Genomic DNA, 21,434 nt, shown 5'->3' with positions numbered 1-21,434 from the left:
AATATTAACTCGAGTGATGTAAGTTATGGAGTGAGCGACTGTTCTCTCATCCCATCTGAGTGCCAATGAGTTGAGTGACTATCCTTCGTCAACGACACCTACCCCGACAGGCTTCATCAACCAGCTACCTCCCTGGGTGCTGCTGCATGGTCCCTGCCATGCTGGCTGAATGCTGGAGCGAGCTGTGATACCTCTCCTGCAGCTGACTCCAACCCTTCTGTAGTAGTGACGGTTCCTTCGACCATACGCGAAATGGGCCAAGTGTTCCTAACCCTACTTTTTTGTTTGCAAGTGTATGTGATGTCTTAAGTGTGGGGATGCCAATGTCCAGTCGGTTGACAAATCTGTGGCCATGTCGATCAATCTACTATGTCCGTTAAGGTTTTAAGTGTGGGGACATGTCCCTACGCGTCTGATAAGCATACCCCCTCCTTCATATGCCTCAAGTTGATTATGCATGTATGCCATGACCTCTTTCTGTCCTCATGGGGTCCCTTTCCCATCCACCCTTCTAACTTTACCCCACCCTTTGGGCCGTTCCTTCCCTATTTTCCTTTATCCCTTGTTTTGACGTTTTACATATGAACGATTCCAAATCCAACCTTATAGTCTTGTTTGTCCCTTCGAACTACCCATTTTTCCTTTTTACCAACCTCTCTTCCGAGGACTAATGGTTCTTGCGTTATTAATTTTTAAAGCATTTATCGTAAAATGGACGGTTTTCCATGTGAATGCATCCTCCATTCACTAGACCTGATATCTAATGTCATAACCCAATTCTTCCCTTCGACTGCCATACTTTTTCTTTTTACATCTCCTTGTTCCGGCTTACCGTTTTTGAGTTATTAATTTTTGAAGCGATTCTCGCTCACTGGATATATTTCCATGTGAACACATCCTTCTCGCTTCCCAACAATAATCTAATGTACCAGCCCTGTCTTAACTCAAACTAAAAATATTCAATTAGATAATATTAATTGGGCAGAAAATAAGACTAAAACAAATCCCACGTTTCGCCTTCCCATGGACACATTTCCTTTTTACACCCTGTCCTTTCGCTGTAACGGGTTGTCAGTTATTAATTTTTGCGAGTTTTCATGTTTTTTTGTGCATTGTTTTGCTCTTTTTCCATGTGAACCTACCCTACTCTTTTTGGAATTCCATTCTGACTGGATCGCCTTGTCCGTCCACCCTTTCTGCACAATTTTTCTTTTTTCTCTGCCCTATTTCGCCATTCAATTTTTTTGTTATTAATTTTATTGGGTGTTTTTTAGCACCATTTTCTTGTTTCTTCCATGCGAATGCCTTCTAACCCCATCGAACTGCGATTTGATGTGATAGTCCCGATGGTTATATTTTTTCGAACATTTTTCCTTTTTACTGTCCTCTATTCTGGTGCACGGCTCATTCCATCTTAATTTTCGAATCTCTTTTCGGATACAATTTTTGGGTTTTTTCCATGTGAATGCGTCCTCTCTCGGTCGCAATCGTGTGTTGCCATTATAGGTTTGTCGGGCACATTATTTGGCACATTTTTCCTTCTTTCTGCCCTGCGTTCCGACGAGTAGATTTTTCCATGTTAATCCTTGTATGTATTTTTGGAGCTGTTTTTCGTGTTTTTTCCATGTGAACACATTGATTTTGCCCCGAAACCCGTGTTACAATTTTATGTCATCTTTCCCTTTTCTCCCGGCACATTTTTCTTTTTTACGGTCTTTCGATCCGATGTACTGTTTGGGTTTTATTAATTTTTCTTCCTCTTACTGTGTGGCCACGTCTCTTGTGTCACACGTGAACGCGCTTGTTTTTAGTTTTAAGCGCCTTGGGCCGCCCTTGTGGCCTCTGTGCCTCACGTGTCACCATCGCCGCCCCATCTGATCCCGCTGATGTAAAACTTTTTACCTCCCCCCTCCCCTGTAAGGGCTTTGTAGCTATACCATGCCGTTGCTACTGGTTGCACCTATATAGGGAGTAGTAGTGACTCAAAACCCTGCCTTGTTTCCACTCTACGTGTGAGTGTGATTCCCTATGCCCAGTGGTGAACCCTCTTATGTGCGGCGTCACGAGGGTGTAGTCCTGGGATGTATCTATGTTGTCCTGCTTTTTGGATTGAATAATACAAGAGTATACCTTGAGCTCATATCGTGTTACCTTTCTGTGCCGTGTTGAGTGCGTAACGAGTGCAGGTTTACCACACTTGGTATCAGAGCAACTCTTTCTCGGAGTGAATGAGTGCTCACGGAAGCAGAAGGAAAGATCCAGTGCCCCGAAGAGATCGAAGTCATAACGACCCACAGCGCGACGCCCATGTCGTGTCACCCCACGTCGCATCGCCCCCCCGACGCGTCGCCCTGGCGTGATGCCCCAACCTCGACATCCCACCATTTGAAGACATGACGCGGCTTCCCCGCGGCACGACCCACACCACCACAGGCGAAATGCGGCTTCCCCGCGTCGACACCACCACCAACCACATGGAGGACGAAAGGGAGAACGTCACCCTCCCAACACTGGAGGAGAGGAAGAAGAGTAGGGGGCAAGAATGGAAAGTGGCCCAAGAGGAGAAGGTGGCCAGACTAGAAAGACAGTTAGATGGTATGTCAAGCATGCTAGAATCAATATGGAGGAACATGCAGATGAAAGAAGAGGAGGAAGAAAGGAGAAAAAAACTAGAAGTAGAGCAGGGCTATAGAGAATGGGTGATTCAACAACAAGAAGAGGAGAAAAGACACCAAATGCAAGAGGAGATGGATAGAATGAGTAGAGAGGAGACATCTAGGAGGGCGCAAGATACAAGGAAGGAGAAGGAGAAAGTAGTAGAATTAGGAAGCAAAAAGAAAGACAAGAAGAAGGAGAAGAAGCACCATCGCAAAGAAGAGGAAGATAGCAGTAGTTCAGAAGATGATTATGGAAAATTCAAGATGCCCCAACCCGCCAAGTACAAGGGAGAGAGAGATGGTTTGGTTCTGAAGAAATGGATCGCAGAGGTGGATACGTACTTAAAGTATTAACGAATTACCGAAGACAGGAAGGCGGAGGTGGCAGCCATTTACTTGGAGGAGGACGCTGCTAGTTGGTACCCGCTAGAACAAGAGCAAGGCCACACAATCTGTTCATGGGAAGAACTCCAGGAAGAACTGAAGGACTACTTTATTCCAAAGCTAGAGAAATTCAAAGTGAGAGATGAATGGAGGAACCTCAAGCAAACACATGGAAATATGAAAGAATATGTCAGCAAATATAGGCAGATCATGCTGCAGCTACCAAACATGGATACAGATACTAAGCTACATGGATTTTTGTTTGGGATGCAAGAATGGGCTAGAAGAGATGTGGAGAGACAGGAGCCAACAAGCTTAGTAGAAGCCATGAGAATGGCCGAACGACTGGTGGACCTGGAAGGTAGAAGAACAGCACAAGGGAATCAAAATAGGTTCAACAACACCTTCAAGAACAACAACTCATGGAACCAGAGGCCCAATGCTCCTAGAGGGGCATTCACAGATACAACGAGCCAAAACACCACTACCACCACGGCCGTATCACAAACCGCCTTAGTACCAAGAGGAGCAGTAGGGAGATGGGGAAACAATCACTATAGGCCAACCCCTAGTACATCGTATGGGCCGTCAGGATCAAACATGTCATGGTGGAGACCCCCAGGCCCGTCCGTCGGAATCAGATGCTTCAAGTGCGGGGGTCCACACTACCAAAATAAATGCCCAATAGAAGATACAGCTTCGTCAAGTGGATCAAGGGTGAATGCAACTAGTGCATATGGAGGAGAAGAACTACAACCATCGTGAATCCAAGAAATCCCTAATGGGAGTGAAGAAAGCATGGACCACCCAAGGGTAGGGTCAGTTAGTGCCCGACCCCAATGCATGGCAGCCAGAGTAGCAGCAGTCCACCATCTATACATCAAAGGCCGAGTGGGCGAGGGCAACCAATCTATCATGGTGGACACAGGAGCAACACACAACTTCATGACACCAGGGTGTGCAGCAAAACATGGATTAAAACTGTCGAAGGCCCCAGAAGGATTAACAGTGACATTCGCACAAGGAGAAGCCAAGGAGGTGAAACAAGTCTTTGCAGTCCAAGTAGCAGCCGACAAGTGGAAGGCGAAACTCAACTTCTTAGTAATCCCCATGGATGATTTTGAAGTGATACTGGGATTGGAATTCTATGACAAGTATGTCATTGCAATGTTTGGTAAAGGTATAAATGAAATGATGCTAGATATGCAAGGAGAAGGCGTCAGAGTACCATGTGAAAGAATGCAACTGCCTGCTGGCAGGACCCCAATCAAAGTGCAAATGAAGGAGAATAATCCAGGAGTATCATGCCAAACAATGAAACAGACTACAACCCAACCAAAGGGCCAGAACCAAAGTGCACCGGTCCAGGGGACCATTATCAGGCCACGTATCATGACTTGCAGTGCCAAGCAGGTCGAAAAATCAGTCAAACAAGGAGATATGGTCTATCTATGTATGATCCAACCGATTGAAGAAGAAGAAAGTGGCAAGAAACCCAGACAATAGAACAAGAAAACAGAGGTGGCAGAAATACTGGAAGAGCTCAAAGATGTGATGCCAGCCGAGCTGCCCAAAGGTCTACCACCTAGGCGAGATGTAGACCACAAAATTGAGCTAATCCCAGGGTCTGTCCACCAGCTCGAGCTCCCTATCGCATGAATCACACTGAACTAATGGAACTGAAGAAGCAACTGCATGAACTAGAAGAACAAGGATTCATCCGCCCTAGCAAATCTCCCTTTGGTGCCCCAATGTTATTTGTAAAGAAGAAGGATGGGGGACTCAGACTCTATGTAGATTATAGGGCCCTTAACAAAATCACCATAAAAAACAAATACCCCATGCCCCTAGTGGAAGACCTCTTAGATAGGTTACACGGGGCCAAGTACTTTAGCCGTATTGATCTTAGATCAGGATACCACCAAATCCGCATAGCCGAAGAAGAGATCCCCAAAACAGCATTCCGCACCCGATATGGTAGTTTTGAGTGGTTAGTACTAGGATTCGGCCTAAGCAATGGGCCAGGCACATTTTGTGGCCTCATGGATGGAGTCTTTAGACCGGAGATAGATATCTTTGTCATTATCTACATAGATGACCTCCTAGTCTACAGCAAAACATTAGAAGAACATAAGCAGCACCTACGCCGAGTTTTTGAGAAACTGCGGCAGTATCAGTTATATGCCAAGCCGGAAAAATGTGAGTTTGCAGTGAAAGAGTTGGAGTTCTTAGGCTTTATTGTAGGAGTAGATGGAATCAAAGTGGATCTTAAGAAGGTGGAAGCCGTCCAAAGATGGCCTGTACTCAAGAATGTAAGAGAAGTGCGGGAGCTCCTCGGCTTCACAGTGTTTTGCCGAAGATTTATAAAAGATTACAGCCTCATCACTGCCCCTCTCTCCCACCTCACCAAGGAAGATCACCCTTTTACATGGTGGAACGCGCAACAGGAAGCCTTTGAGAAGATGAAGAAGTGCATGAGCTAAATTCCCGTCCTAAAGGTGCCAGACTTTACCAAACCCTTTGAAATTTCCACAGATGCATCCAACTACGGCATAGGAGGTGTCCTGGTATAGAAGGGTCACCCCATTGCTTATGAGTCAAAGAAGTTCACCAGTGCTGAAACAAGGTGGAGCACGCATGAGAAGGAAATGTTGGCAGTCATACACTGCCTTAGAAAATGGAAGCATTATGTTCAAGACAAGCATACAGTCGTCTTCACCAACAATATCTCCCTCAAATACTTCCAATCTCAGCCCAAGTTATCGGCAAAGCAAGCCCGCTGGCTAGACTTCCTAGCCGAATTCGACTTGGAGATTAAACACAAGCCCGGCTCCACTAACAAGATAGCAGATGCATTGAGCCGGAAAGCTGACCTAAAAGCTGTCAGTGTGGTCAGTAGCAACTTCATAGAACTCGTCAAAGAGGCCCTAGAGCAAGACCAAGAAATGCACAAGATAATCAAAGATGTGGAAGCAGAGAAGACCCCACATGGAATACCTTAGAGGAAGGTATTCTCTTTCCATGCAAGAGATTGTATATTCCCAACAATGTGGAGTTGAAGAAACTCATACTGCATGAGATACATGATGGCAAGATTGGAGGCCACAAAGGGCAAAGCAAAACCTTGGAGGCCCTTAGGAAGCAGTTCTTCTGGCCAAACATGAAGGAAGAAGTAATAGACTACATCAAAACTTGCCCCACTTGCCAAATGGTCAAAGCACCACGATCAAGACCAGCAGGTCTACTACAGCCATTACCGGTACCCAACCGCCCTTGGGACATCATCAGCATGGACTTCATTGTGGAACTACCTGAGTCCCATGGGTACACAATCATCTTTGTAGTGGTGGACTATTTTTCCAAACAGGCTCACTTCATCCCAGCCAAACCACCACTGAATGCCAAGGAGGTAGCATGCCTCTTCTTCACACATGTATTCAAACTTCATGGCTTACCGCTAGCTATTGTATCAGATAGAGATGGAAGATTCATGAGCGACATGTGGAAGAAACTTTTCAAGACTCTGGAAACACAATTGAGATTCTCATCATCCTTCCACCCAGAGATAGATGGACAGACAGAACGTGTCAACCAAGGCATCAAAGATTATCCCCGAAGCTATGCCCGAGTGGACCAGAAAGATTGGGCATTGTACCTTGATGTTTTGGAATTCCACTATAATAGCTCCATACACTCGGCAACGGGGTACACCCCCTTCGAGTTAGCAACAGGAAAAGAAGTCATTACACCATTGGCCTTAGCATCCGGAGCGGCCAAAGCGGAAGATCAAGATGTGGAAGAATTCTTGAAGAAATGGAGAGACCGCAATGCAGTAGCTAAGCAAAGCCTAGAGCAGAGCAAGATCACCATGACAGAGCAAGCAAACAAAAAGAGAAAGGCTGTACTATTTGCCAAAGAAGACATGGTCCTAGTGAGCTCTAAGAATATGTCACTTCCCAAAAACATGACCCCCAAGTTCAATCACCGTTACTATGGACCCTACCGCATCACTCAAGTGCTGAACGAAGTCACCTACAAGGTGGACCTGCCAGACAGTGTTTGTGTTCATAATGCATTTCATGCTCGTCTTCTGTGCAGGTTCTATCCTGACAACCAATGGGGACGGTGCGTACCAATGCTCCATTCCAACGGTCCCTTCGAAGTAGAAGCATTTCTCCGACACCGGGAACAAAGAGGCTTCCTCGAATACCTCACCAAGTGGCGCGGGCGTCCACTCAAGGAGGCCACTTGGATCTCAGAAGTGGAGGCCTGCGAACATGGAAAGGATGCCTGCACCCTTTGGCTCGAGGAGAACCCCCCGGCTCCTTCCAACAACCCTTGAGCCTTTCCAGTACTTCAACAAATAATGCGGTTCTCAAGCATAGACCCCACACGTGCCCCCACTGCTCAAATGTAATCGAGTCGAGGGTGGACCTGCATGGTAGCAATCATCAAAAAATAACTCCATCAAATAAAAAGCCCCAACGTCCTAGTGCGGTAGACACTGGCCAGTCTGATAGCATAGACTGTGTTAAGACCTGGTGGTCCCTTAGACCGGCAGACACTGACCAGCTTGATAGGAAAAGCTGCGTTAAGATGTCGGATGAGTCAAATAACAAACGCTACCCTTAGATTGTTGAGGTCAGTAATCTAGTAAGCGAGGGCGAGTGTAAGGGCTTTGTAGCTATACCATGCCATTGCTACCAATTGCACCTATATAGGGAGTAGTAGTGACTCAAAGCCCTGCCTTGTTTACACTCTACGTATGATTCCCTATGCCCAGTGGTGGTGAACCCTCTTATGTGCGGTGTCACGAGGGTGTAGTCCTGGGATGTGTCTATGTTGTCCCGCTTTTTGGATTGAATAATACAAGAGTATACCTTGAGCTCATATCGTGTTACCTTTCTGTGCCGTGTTGAGTGCGTAATGAGTGCAGGTTTATCACAACCCCCCCAGCGCTTGTGCATGGGTCAGGGGTGCGCTCACCTTTTAATGGATTTCAAAACAGAAAAACAAAAAAAATACAAAAAAACACAAAAAAAAACAAACAATCCTAACAATTCACCCCTACCACAAAAAACAAAAACCCAAGAAACAAAAACAAAAAACCATAATACTAAATTTAATTTAAAAAAAGAAACACCGGCAACTCCACACCCCATCATTCAAAAAAAAAGAACACCCTTTAAAAAAAACCAACTTACCTATTCGGCCGCATTCTCTTCATCGCACCCTCGCCCCCTCCCTTCTCCATCGTTGCCTCTCTCCTCTTTCTTCACAATCGCCTCTCTCCCTCCCATTGCCCTCTTTCTTCACCCTCGCCCTCTCCCTCCTCCATCGTCTCCTCTCCTTCACCATTGCCTCTCTCCCTCCCATCGCCCTATCCCTCCTCCATCGTCTCCTCTCCTTCACCATCGCCTCCCCTCCTTCACCATCGTCTCTTCTCCTCCCATCGCCCTCTCTCTTCACCATTGCCCTCTCCCTCCTTTCGCCTCCCCTTCTGTCGATTTCCTTTCCCTCCACTACTCCTTTCCTTCCGCATCCTCCCTCCTTCTCACCAACTAACCTAGTTAGTTTACTCACTTAGTTAGTCACATTGACCTAGTTAACCTAACTGACTTACCTAACTAACTTGACTTAGTTAATCTAACTGACTTAGCTAACTAACCTACCTTAGCTAACCTAACTGACTTAGTTACCTCTCCTACCCCTCATTTACCTAACCTACCCTGGTCACATTAACCTAACCCCCCTCTAACCTAACCCCAGTTTTCCCCCTTCTAGCCCCCTTTCCTACCCCTACACCACTCTACCCCCACCCTCCACACGCAGGCCACTTGCTGCCCGGTGGTTCCGTATCTACGTGTGTTTGCGCGGGTGTCCAGGTGTGCTTGTGTGTACGGGAGCTGCCTGCGGGTGTTCACGCACGAGGACACGCATTTGGTCTTCTCCATGAGGTGGTGCGTGCTGTCCCTGAGCACACACAGTTGTTCACACGCAGCCCGGTCAGTGGTTTTTGCTTTTTTGTTGGATTCCTTGCATTTGGGACTACTCAGTGATCCCTCAGTCTCTTACATACACACCCCTACCATGTATCTATTTTTCGTGCTTTATTTATTTTGGCCATCCCTTAACTACAATTAATTGTTAAAATGAACTTTATTCGCCCACTTTTTCACGCACGCTCATGCTTAACACACATTTTTCTAATAACTTAAAATCAACCCGCCGTTCACTTTGCACACACTACATATGCTTCAGATGCACTTTAATTTTTAAATAAAAACGAACCAGTCGTCACAAAAAAATGCACACATTGAAAAAGAAGAGCGCTTCAGACACATTCAATTTTTAATCAATGAATATGCATTTAGAGATCTGAGTCTGGGGATCGAAGTCCGAGTTTCATTAAAAGCATCGTTTCACATTAATAAATTGTAACTAACAGTTTAAAAATGAACTGTCGTTTTCTTATTAAGGTTTACAGCCTAATAAAATTTCAACCATTGTTAATAATTTCTTAAAATGAATCCTTCACTAAAATCGCTCCCCTCACTGCACTTTTTTTCCTTTTTAATAAATACGCTTCGTGGGATGGGTACGTATAGTCTTTTAAGCTGATAATGTTTATCAAAGTTCTGGTTATGTCATGATTAGGTTTTTGAGGTTTATGGTTTGATTGTGTGATACGATTACGGGTGCGGTCTGTAGTTTTTTTTTTGTCTGATACGGGGTCTTGGGTGCTTGCTTGTTGCATAGCATGAAGCTTTCTGTCGTTTATGTGTAGGGGTCATGTCGAATTTTTTTCTAAGATATGGGTTGTTTGGGGTGGTCAATTGGTTGGTTACATTTGTGTGTGCTTATTTTGATCAATTTCTTTTTGATAGCTATTTGTTATTTTGCAAACATTCTCTGTGATTGTGTTTGTGGTGTGTATATTCCATCTGAATGGCGCCTCACACTCCTCCTCCTATTCAGTATGTCCCATTGATCAGTAGGGATTATTCTTCCCTATTGACTTTTGAGCATATTGCGAAAGCTGGCCTTGCAACTTTTGTGGCTGCTTCACTCCCTTTGATTCCAAATGATCCAGCCCTATGTGATGAGTTTCTTGCGTCATAAAGTAAGAAATCAGGCTTGGTTCATGGTACTTCCATGGTTTTGACACCTAGAGGGTTAGGGAAGGCTTTGTCTCTTCCCTACAAAGGAGAACCCTTTGTTTACAGCCAGATATTTATTCTCAAATGGCGAGATTCTCAAGTTGTTACAGAAGCAGACCAAAGAGGTCCTTGATGTTAAGAAGGTGATTAACACTTCATGGAGCCCCAAGAGGAACACCAAGGAAAAGGGAATTCTCTTGCAAGAAAATCTATCTTGTAACATCAATAAGCTTTTATTTCATTCTTTTGATTATCAAAACAAAGAAAACATCAATTCTTCATGCAGCATCATAGTAGATATCTCCCACAGATTTGATAGAATCAACCATAATCTTCAACATCTTCATAGAATTCTTTAATAGAACAAATAACACAAAAGAATACCCCATCTTTGAATGAAAATCAATCACATAATATTCATCTTCAATGTCTCCATAGTTCTCTCTCTCAATCTCTCATATGCAGTTACACTATTTTGATAGAATTAACTATCTCTAGCTCTCTCTCTCTCTCTCTCTCTCTCTCTATCTATCAATAGTACATCATCTCCTCACTACAATGCTCTCATAATAACTCTCAATAATCCTTCTTAGGTCATGGATACACCTCCCAAGAGGTATGTTTGATATGAAGAGTCACCAGAGCTACTACAGTGTCTTTTCACAGCTCACTCTGTCATTGTCACTTAGTCTTCTCTTTAGTCTTCAGCAACTGCTTCTTCCACTTATTTTAGCTCTTTTGAACTTAGATTCATCCTTTCCAAAGGTTAGAAAACTTTCCCAGAGTCACACATACATTCTACAGAACACTTAGAGAAGATCTACAAAACAGTTACATTACAGTACCAGAGCAGCTACAGTACAATTACAGTACAGAGATAGAGCAGAGACAGAGGCTCTATAGAAGGTCTACAGAGGGTTACAGAAGGTCATCAGAACCTCATAACTCATACTTAAATCATTTCATACTATAAAAAATTATTCAATAAGCTTCCAAAAGATCTCAATCTTCATCAATCATCAATCCATGCTTCATACAGAAGACAATCAGAACAAAACAGAAGCTATATAGAACCAATTAGAAGCTCAACAGAACCTACCAGAACATCACAGAGCTTCATATCTCCACTAAAAATCATCATGAACTTTCAAAACATAATCAATATTATCCAAAATACTCTTAAATACTTCCATTAACAACCATACATCACTATAAATCCATCAAAAATCAATCATTCAGACCTCAAAAACAACAAAAATCAGTCAAAAATTCAGTCTTTTTTCACTCTCAACATATCCCCACACTTAGAAAGGAAGCGTCCTTGCGACCTAAGGAAAAGAAGAATATAAGTTCATTAAATAGCTCAGTTTTATCTTCCGTAGGATCTTTAATAATCTTTCTAAACCACGACCCCAACTTATCACCTGTATCTGATAGAAAATACTACTAAAGGAAAACTCCCATTATTCAATAACTCATCTGATTAATCATTTAAAAGCCATAATAAATTTGTAAATGATATAAGAGGTTCTCTTCATCTTTCTAGCATAGGCTTTTCATCCACCATCAATCGTTTAAAAAGAGCTCTTGAACAAATTATTCTCAATCAGCACGAACTCATCATATACAAATATTACATTATCTACACAAACACTAATACAACCATCTGAATGACACCTCCAAAAAGAGATATATATCATTAAGAATCATCCAAAATACATTGCAAAGGCATCAATGAAGATGATCCCTTTTGAAGGCTTTGTGGTTTCGAAAACGATCCATAGAGAAGGATTCATCTACAAATGTCTTTGGAGGATTTTGAAAGAACTGTAGCAACACATCCTTTCTAGCAAAACAAGGTATCTGCTAGGTAGACATAGGGCATGAAAATACAGGACATCCAACTGGTGGAAGTCAATGTTCACATTGACATTCATACAAAGTTTTTGAATGGCCTTTTGATCATTATGGGAATGCCTATGCATGTATGCTAGATACCAAGCAAAATGAGTTGTCAATCTCATCGAAGGATCTAGAGATTGTGAATATTGGTGAGCAAAATGAAGATAATTCTAGTATGCTTGACTGTCAGTTGTCCAATCTCATGGAATTATTAGCCAGTTAATTTGAGGTCATGTAAGAGAATCAGTCGAGCTCCATCCTCTTCTTCTGGGAATTTGCTGATCAAACCCTTCATATTTACTAACCAACTGAGGGGGTTGAGAGATAGAAGTCGCAGGAGATGGAAGTGGAATAAGTAAAAGAGGATGAAGAGATGGGTAGGAAAAATCATAAAAGGAGGAATAAGTTAAAGAAAGAGTGGCTGAAAATTTTAGGGAATTAGTTAGGAAGGGTGTCAATTGATAAATAGGAAAGATAGAAGGTACATGGATAAATGGAGAAGGGCATGGTGGAGAAGGGGAAAATACTCTATCTTCAATAAAAGAACAATAGGCAAATATGGGAATTTGAAGAAAATATTGAGGTTGGAAAAGAAAGTGTAAGATTGCCGTTGAATTGGTTTGATAAAGGAAAAGATAGGTATCATAATGGTGAGTTATTTGTTGGTAGTACAATAAGCTAGGAACAGAGGGACCTAAGGTAGATCTTCTATAATAGACATAAAAAAAGGTTGAATTAAATGGATGGTTTTTGGAAAGGTGAGCTAAGAGATCCACCCTCAATTGGTTAGTGCTTTGTACATAAGTAGAAGCTGTATTCTGACATTGATTTAAGACCACAGAATCAATCATGGAGTGCCAGGAATTGTCAGGGCAAGCAGCCACTTTGGAGGAGTAACTCTGGAATATATCATCTATTCGTAACTCCAAATAGTTGACATACAAAATAGCTTGTAAAACCACGTCCCCCACATACCAGGCTATATCTACTTCATCTGGAATCAATAGATCACTCCGTAGATACATATATAACAGCAACATGGTATCCGTCATCACAGAATCTTCAAACACCATACGGACCACTTCTGTCAGCAACTCAAGAGACCAAGCCCCACTCCAACCATCCTCTGGAAGAGGAAGATCCATCGTTGAAAGCTTCATGTAAGTAAAATGCCAACTTCTGCAATTGATAGTGAACAAAGAAAGAATGGTCCGGAGGAACATTTTCCTGGAAAGGCTCAAATGTAGACCATAGCAGATCCATCCTAGACTATAATCTTTCCACTTTATCTTGGAATAAAGGACACAAGGTAGCCTGTCTTTGGAGAGCTGCCAAGTCCTGCTTTGAGAGAGAAGGGATCAGAGGAACATTAGGACTTGGAGGAACAGACAATTGGTCTTGCAACTGCTTGATTTGGAAAGCTTGTGATTCCACTGAGTCATGAGAAGTCTGTAAGGCTGAGAGTTTTACATCGAAAAGAGTTTGAAACTCTTGAGCTTCTTTAGACATCCTCTCCTTCTCCTCTGAGACTTTAGGGACCTCTGAGTGAGCTTTTGTTAACTGAATCTTCAAAGAAGATATCTCTTCTCTTTGGGTCTCAATCATTTGGGTTTGTTACTCCATCTGCTTAAACAGATCTGCAAGTGTATCTTTAGCAGAGGCTAACTTTGATGTTGTCTTATGCAATTGGTCTTTGGACTGCATCAGTTCTTCATACAAGGAAGCATACAACTGTTGCACATAGGTTGTGACTGTTCAGTCGAACTTTGGATATCTTTACAGAGGAAAGAAATGGCATCTCCTGATACTAGACTGTTCAATGAAGAGACTGATATGTCCAAGGAACCCTCTCTATGTGCTCTGAACAAGTTGTTACATGTGAGATAAGCAGGAAGGTCACTGCCAGATGTAACAAGAATTGTAACTAAAGGAGCTTTATCTGCCACCCACTTCAAGCGTTTTCGCTGAATGACCAAGGGAGGAGGAGAATCCAGATCCTCTATATCAATAGGTTCGGACTCTTCTAAAGGTGATGGAGGAGGTACTGGATTAGATGGAGGAGGTGGAAGCACACCCATCTTTAGGCTTGAGTATGTCAATAAAGCATACAGGTAGGATCCATAGGTGACATTTGTAACATTTTTCCTGGTTACTTTGACGAAATGTTGATCCATCTTGGTAAGGAGGTAAGTGCTCCAATCAATAGCCACTCCTTTGAACACCATCTTGGAAGCTGTAAAGAGCTCTTTGGACAAGTAATGGGATGGCGTTTTGGCAGGCATAAACTTGTCTTGGAGGAACTGGCAGACAAACTTCCACACAGGATCAGTGATCATGGAAAAAGAGATTCATGAAGTGTTGATCACTTTCTTGACATCCAGAATTTCCTTGGTCTGCTTATGTAACAGCTTCAAAATCTCATCGTTAGAGAATAGTTGTCTAGCTGTAACAAAGGGCTCTCCTTTGTAGGAAGAGACAAAGCCTTACCTAACCCTCGGGGTGTCCATGTCATGGAAGTACCATGGGCCAGTCCTGACTTCTTGCTTATGAGGCAAGGAACTCATCACACATGGATGGATCTTCTGGAATCAAGGGGAAGGAAGCAGCCACGAAAGTCGCAAGTCCTGCTTTCGCTATAGGCTCAAAAGCCAGTAGGGAAGAGTAATCCCTACTAACAAGTGGGACATACTGGATATGAGGAGGAGCGTGAGGCACCATTCAGATAGTAAATACACATACCACAACACAGACAGTCACAAAGAATGCCTGCAAAATAACCAAAGGACTATAAAAAAGAAATCAATCAAAAAGAAGGACACACATACATACATAGATATAACTAACCCATTTACCACCCCAGAAAATACACTTCCTAGAAAAAATTCTGCATGACCTCAACACATATGCGACCGAAAACTTCATGCGATGCAACAAACAAGCACCCAAATCTTCATATCAGGCAAGAAAGAAAGAACTTCACACCGCACCCATAATCGTAACACATAGACAAATCAGACTACCATAAAAATGTACCTCAAGACTGGACCATAACCTTGACCACCATCAGTGTCAACTAAAAGATTTTTACACGCCCATCCCACGAAGCAAGTTTATTAAAAAGGGAAAAAAGTGCAGTGAGGTGGAATTATTTTAATGAAGGGTTCATTTTAAGAAATTAGTAACGATGGGTGACATTTTATTAGATTATAAATCTTAATAAGAAAACGACGGTTCCTTCTTAAAATTTTAATTACAAATTATTATGGTGAAACTGTGCTTTAACGCAACTCGGACTACGATTCCCAGACTGGGTCTCTAAATGCAAATTCCTTAATTAAAAATTAATAGTAATGTGGAGCGCTTTTTTGCTAGCACATGCTTTTTCGTGACGGTTGGTTCATTTTTATTACAAATTAAGGTGCCTCTTAAGCGTACGTAACGCGTGCAAAGTGAACGACTGGTTGATTTTAAAATTATTAAATTGTGTGTTTAGCTCAAATGCACATGGAAAAGGTGGGTGAATAAATAGTTCATTTTAGCAATTAATTGTGATTAAAGGGATAATGAAAATAAATAAATCACACAAAATAAATACTTGGTAGGGGTGTGTATGCAATGGCCTGAAGGCGCATGGAGGAGTCCCCCAAAAGCAATAAATCTAGTCAAACAAAATCTAAGACCACTGACTGAACAAAAAAGAAAACACCTTAGTGTGTTTGTTGATTTTTATTTTATTTTTAATTTTTAATTTTGTATTTTATTTGTTTTTTATTTTAAGTGTGTTTATTTTGTTTTTATAGTGTGGTTTGGTTTATTTGTTTTTTTTTTGGTTTTTTTTTTGTTTTTATGGTTTGTGATTTATTTTTGTTTTTGTTGTTTTTTTTGTTTGTTGTTAAAATAATAATAATGAAATCAAGATATATAGCACATGGATATGTGATGAAGGGGAAAAATGAAATTTCAACCATGTAGGAAGTGTCCATAATTTATGTTAATTCAACCATGATGGTCAGATGATTTGTAGGATTTTAAATGATTTTTTATGAAGTGTAGTATTAAAATTAGGGATTTGTGGCTTCAAAGATTTTTTTTTTGTTATGGAATATCTTTAATTGTGAAATTAATGGAAAAAGGATAGGGGGTGGTTGGAATTTTTCTAAATTAATTTTTGAATTTTTACTCATTTTAAATGATTATTATCCATTTTTTATGTAATTTTAAATAAATATTCAGATTGTTAATTTTTTGTAATTTTTTTTTGTTATAATTTCCACCTTACAAATAGTTCAAATAATTGTAGAAATAGGGGGAAATTTTTAGAAATTTTTATGTAATTTTTCTGAGTTGAAATGAATTTTTGAAATTAACTAAATCAATTAAATGATGTAAATCAGGTTAGTTGGATAAGTGAGGTCAAGTCATGTCAACTAAGTCAGGTTAGTCTAGATAAGTCAGGGTAAGTCAAGTCTGATCTAGTTAGGTTAGTCAGGGGTGATTAGGTTAGTCTAAGTTAGTCTTCAGGTAATTAGGTTAGTCTAATGGGGTTAGTCAAGTTAAGGTAGTTAGTCAAGTCCTAACTAACCAGGGTTAGTTAGTGGGGTAGGCAACTAACCATGGTTCAGTTAGTAGGGGTGAAAACTAACTAGGGGTTAAGTTAGTGGGGGCAACTAATTGGGATCAATTAATTGGGCTTTAGCTTCACACCACTTTGTGGCATAATTCGTACATACTAGAATGTATCTATTCTCCTTCTGTCTGGTAGATGGATCAATGGGACCCACAAAATCAATCCCCCACTTCTCAAACGGCTTTAGGGAAAGAATAGGTTGAAGTGGCATGGCACTTGTTTTGGTGGGTTTTTCCATTTGCTGACAAGCATCACATCTCTTACAGTAATCATATGCATCCTTGTGGAGGGTCAGCCACACCAGTATCTTGCTAACAGAGCCTTCCTGACTGTCTCTTCTCCTGCAAAGTGTCCACCATAGGGTTCGTCATGGCATGCTTTCAATACTATGCCGATTTCATCTCCAACAACACATATTTGCAGCACTTCATCTTTGCCTTTCTTGTACAGGCACCGCCTAGCAAGGTGTAGGGGGATTGATTCTAACAAAAGCTTCTTCTTCTCACGGATTGAGATGCCAGGAGGATACTGTTGAGTTACTAGGAGATTGGCTATGTTTGCTTACCAGGGAGTAATTGTTTCGACTAGAAATAAGGAAGCGTCAGGAAGGTCTGAATCATCCTGTTCCTCTTCTTCTGTTTGAGGGATTCGTGACAGATGATCGGCTAGGATATGAGAACGTCCAGGCTTAGTGACTACTTCAAAGTTGAACTCTTGGAATAAGAGCAACCATCTCATCAGTCGTCCTTTAACATATGCTTTGTTCATTAGGAAGGACATGGCTTCATGATCCACATAGAACTTGAAATGCGTTGACAATAGATAGTGTTGAAACTTCTCCAGTGCAAATACCATTGCCAAGCACTTAAGCTCTGTCATTGTATAGTTTTGTTCCCTATCAATGAACTTTCGGCTTGCATAATATATTGGTTGATCTAATTTAGAGGGGCCCTTTTGACATAGGACATCACCTAGCCCTTCAACTAATGCATCTGTGTGCACATGGAACTCCTTCGTCCAATCAGGAGGCTGCAAAATAGGTGCTTGGATATTAAAGGCCTCTTCACAGTCATCAGTCCAAAGGAAATCAGCTTCTTTCCTTAGGAGCTTGTGTAGAGGAGCTGCCTTGGTTGCAAAATGTGCAATAAATCTTCTGTAGTAGCCCACATGGCCAAGAAATCCTCTTAATTGCTTGAGGTTTGTTGGTGCTGTTAAGGCGGCAATCTTCTCAATCTTTGCTGGGTCTGTTGCAATCCCTTTTCCAGAGACAATATGGCCTAAAAGAACTCCCGAGGAGATGCCAAATACACATTTGTCGGGGTTGAGAGAGATCCCATAGTCTCGGCATTTGTCAAAACATTGCTCTAGGTGTCCCCAGTGCTTATGGATCAAGCTATAGACACAAAAGTCATCAAGATACATCTCAATGAAATCATAAAGATGATTCTGGAAGGCAGCCATCATTACTCGTTGGAAGGTGGCAGGAGCATTACAGAGTCCAAATGGCATCACTCTATAAGCATAAGTCCCCCATTTTGTGGTGAAGGTTGTTTTAGATTAGTCCTCTTTTGCAATTTGGACTTGGTTATATCCGTTGAATCCATTCGAGGGAATACAGCTCATGGCTTGCCACTGTGTCCAATAGTTGGTCTGTAAAAGGGATTGGAAAATGATCCTTCTTCGTCTTCGAATTGAGCTTTCGAAAGTCAACACATATTCGAAGTTTCCCGTTCTTCTTGGGTACTACCACAATGGGCGAAACCCATTCACTGTTAGCCACGGGATAGATGAACTCTGCTTCAAGAAGTTTCAATAATTCAGCCTTCACCAGAGCAAAATAATTAGGATTCATCCGTTTTTATCTTTGCCTTATAGGTTTGGCATCGGGCTCTAGGTCAATGTGATGTTGGCATACTGTGGGATCAATCCCCTTCAGGTCTTTGTATGACCAAGCAAACACATCTAAGTTCTCTTTGAGTAGGTCTCGCAGGACTACTAGTTCTTCTTCAGGAAGATTGAGACCCACTTTCAAGTGACGTTCAGTACCGTCAGTATCCAGGAATGTTACTTGTCTTTCACCTTCCACTTCGCAGATAAATGTCCCACGGATTGCTTCTGGATAGAGGTTTGACTCTTTCAAGAGAGTAGTATTCCCACTAGAACCCGTGTCCTCCTTCTGTACAGATGACTCATTTGTCTGTTTAGGTTGCTGGAAGGGGATCAGAGCTTTGTTTGCTTCGGTGTGAGTGGTAATTTCTTCTGGACTTAGGGATTCATCTTTCGAGGATGCGTCCAGGAATGTCACATAGCACAGACCTGCTAGAGGTTGGGGCTTTGAGGACTTTGGCTTCTGTTGACAAGGGGCATCATCATCATATTTTCTTTGGACTGAACAATCAAGGCAACAAGAGCCACTAGTGAACTTAATTTTTATGCTTTTAATCCATTGCTTATACAGATTCTGTATACAAAGTGGTCCATTGATCAACCCAAATGGAGCCATAGTCATGGTCATTCCATCCAATACCCTGAGATCTTTGGCCTCTGAGGTCTTTGTAGTGACATCAAAAAGATCATCCTCTATCATAGGAAATTCTTCATTTGCACTTTCATAATCTGCTTCATTTTCTTCCTCATCATTTTTATCCTCTTTCTCTGGAGGCTCTTTGTCTGTAGGAGACGAACAAATCTTCTGCCTCTTCATCTGCTTTGGCTCCTATCAGAGCTTCTAACTCTGCTTCTACCTTTGGCTCTGGCTCTGGCTCTGTATCTGCTACTATCTCTATAATTGTCTCTGTATCCGCTCTGTCTCTTCTCTGTAGCCGCTCTATATTTGCTCTGTACTGTCTCTGTATTGTCTCTGGTCTATCTATGTGATTGTCATGTAACAGGGAGAATAATACATCCATGCTTCTATTTCACTATCAGAGGTGATTTTCGAAGGTGATTCTAGTTGAGGTAGGAGGTATTCACCCATGGACAAGGATTTTACATCCCGTGGCAGTTGGCTTACAGTGCCCACTGCTAGGGACTGTGCCTCTATTTTCTTAGGAAAGATTTGCTTAACAGCTTCTTCATTTCCTGATGTACCATCGGTTACCTCATTAGAGGAGTCAGTTATGACTTCAATGGATGTGGATCCATTGCCTTTTTGCGATCCATACAGCTTTAACACCGCTTTGTTGGGTCCTCTGTCTAGGGTTAGGGTTCCTTTGAACCAATCCGTCCTGGCTCTTCCTTCAAAAAGCCAAGGTCTTCCCAGCAGCAGAGGGTATGAGGTCCCATAAAAATTTGGTTTGACCACTAAATATGTCAGTCAATAGTCTCTTCCTACAAGGGTTGTTTTTTAGTCCACCAATCTGATAAGCCACTGTGTAGGTTGAATTCCTTACAACCCTAAGTCCTTCATTGTCACATCCGTCATTATGTTGACTGATGAGCCTCCATCAATCAATGCATTTGAGATAAAGTATCATTCTATCCATACACTAATCTCTGGGGTTCCAGGATCTAGGAAGGCATTAGCCACATCTACTTCCTTTACAGGCTTTAGAGCCTTATTGGTCTTGGTCGCTGTTGAAGTAGCAATCCTTAGTCCACGTCTTCTTGTCAAGATGCTTTTGAATTTCTTTCGGCAGCTAGGAGACATCATCAGCAACTGTCGGAATGTTAAGTTTGGTTTAAAAGTGTCTAGATCTTTGACCAAGTCATAATCTTTGATAGGATCCACAGGCTTTTCCAGCCTGCTGGGGAAGGGAGCTACACCCATTTTCATCTTTTCTTTTTCTTCTAGTAATTGCATCATCGTCACTTCTTTTATTTTTGGAAGTGCTTCTATCTTATCTATCTCCTGGACCTCTGGTCCTGTCTCTGTAGCTCTCTGTGGCACTACAGTGCTCTATACTGCACTGTTTTGTTCTGTACTGCTCTATCCCTCTGTTGATAGGTTGAACTTCACAGTCTTGGTAGAAGATTCATTTTCATTTTGAACCACTGGTTTCTTCTTCTTGGTGTGCGTAACAGCAGCAACTTCCAACTCTACCAAATTGAAGGCAGGCTCTTGTACCTTTTGTTGGCTATCAGTGGTATTGGCCTTTATAGGGACTAGACTTAGACAGTCCTTTGCAGTGCGGCCTTCTCCTTTGCATTGGCTACATAAGGGCTTGTAATCCACAGATCGTCTAGGGTTTGGATAATTTGGGGAGATATGTCTCTTTTCTCCACACCTATAACATTCCACCTCTGATCTCTGACCACCGCCAGACTATCGTCCTCTGTAACTTTGAGAGGGAAACCTCGTTGGACCAAAATTAGGACCGAATTCCCTAGGCTTTGGTCCAATATCCTGTGTTGTCATTTTGGATTCCAACAAGTTGAATCTTGCATTTTCATCCTTCTGTCTTCGTTCATGCATCTCTTTCAGAGAGCAAATATCCTCTGTATGGTTCTTTCGCAAACAGTAGGAACAGAAGGCTCTAGGAATGGTTGGTTTTCGGGTACATTCAGTGGCTAAATGTCCTATTTGATGACACTTTTCACACCATGTATTAGAGCGCATCACATCTCTTCCAACTCCCATAGGAGTGGATATATTGGCGGTATTCACCTTCAGCGTCTATAGCAGCTCTGTAATCACATTCAGAAGCTCTTTCTTGATACTTGCAACTGAGTTGGATAAATAGTCCTTCATATTTTCACCTCCTG

The sequence above is a fragment of the Lygodium microphyllum genome, chromosome 13, assembly GCF_053477565.2.
Source record: "Lygodium microphyllum isolate KBCC chromosome 13, Lygodium_microphyllum_v1.1.10, whole genome shotgun sequence".
Lineage (NCBI taxonomy): Eukaryota > Viridiplantae > Streptophyta > Polypodiopsida > Schizaeales > Lygodiaceae > Lygodium > Lygodium microphyllum.
Note: the sequence above shows the minus strand (reverse complement) of the source record.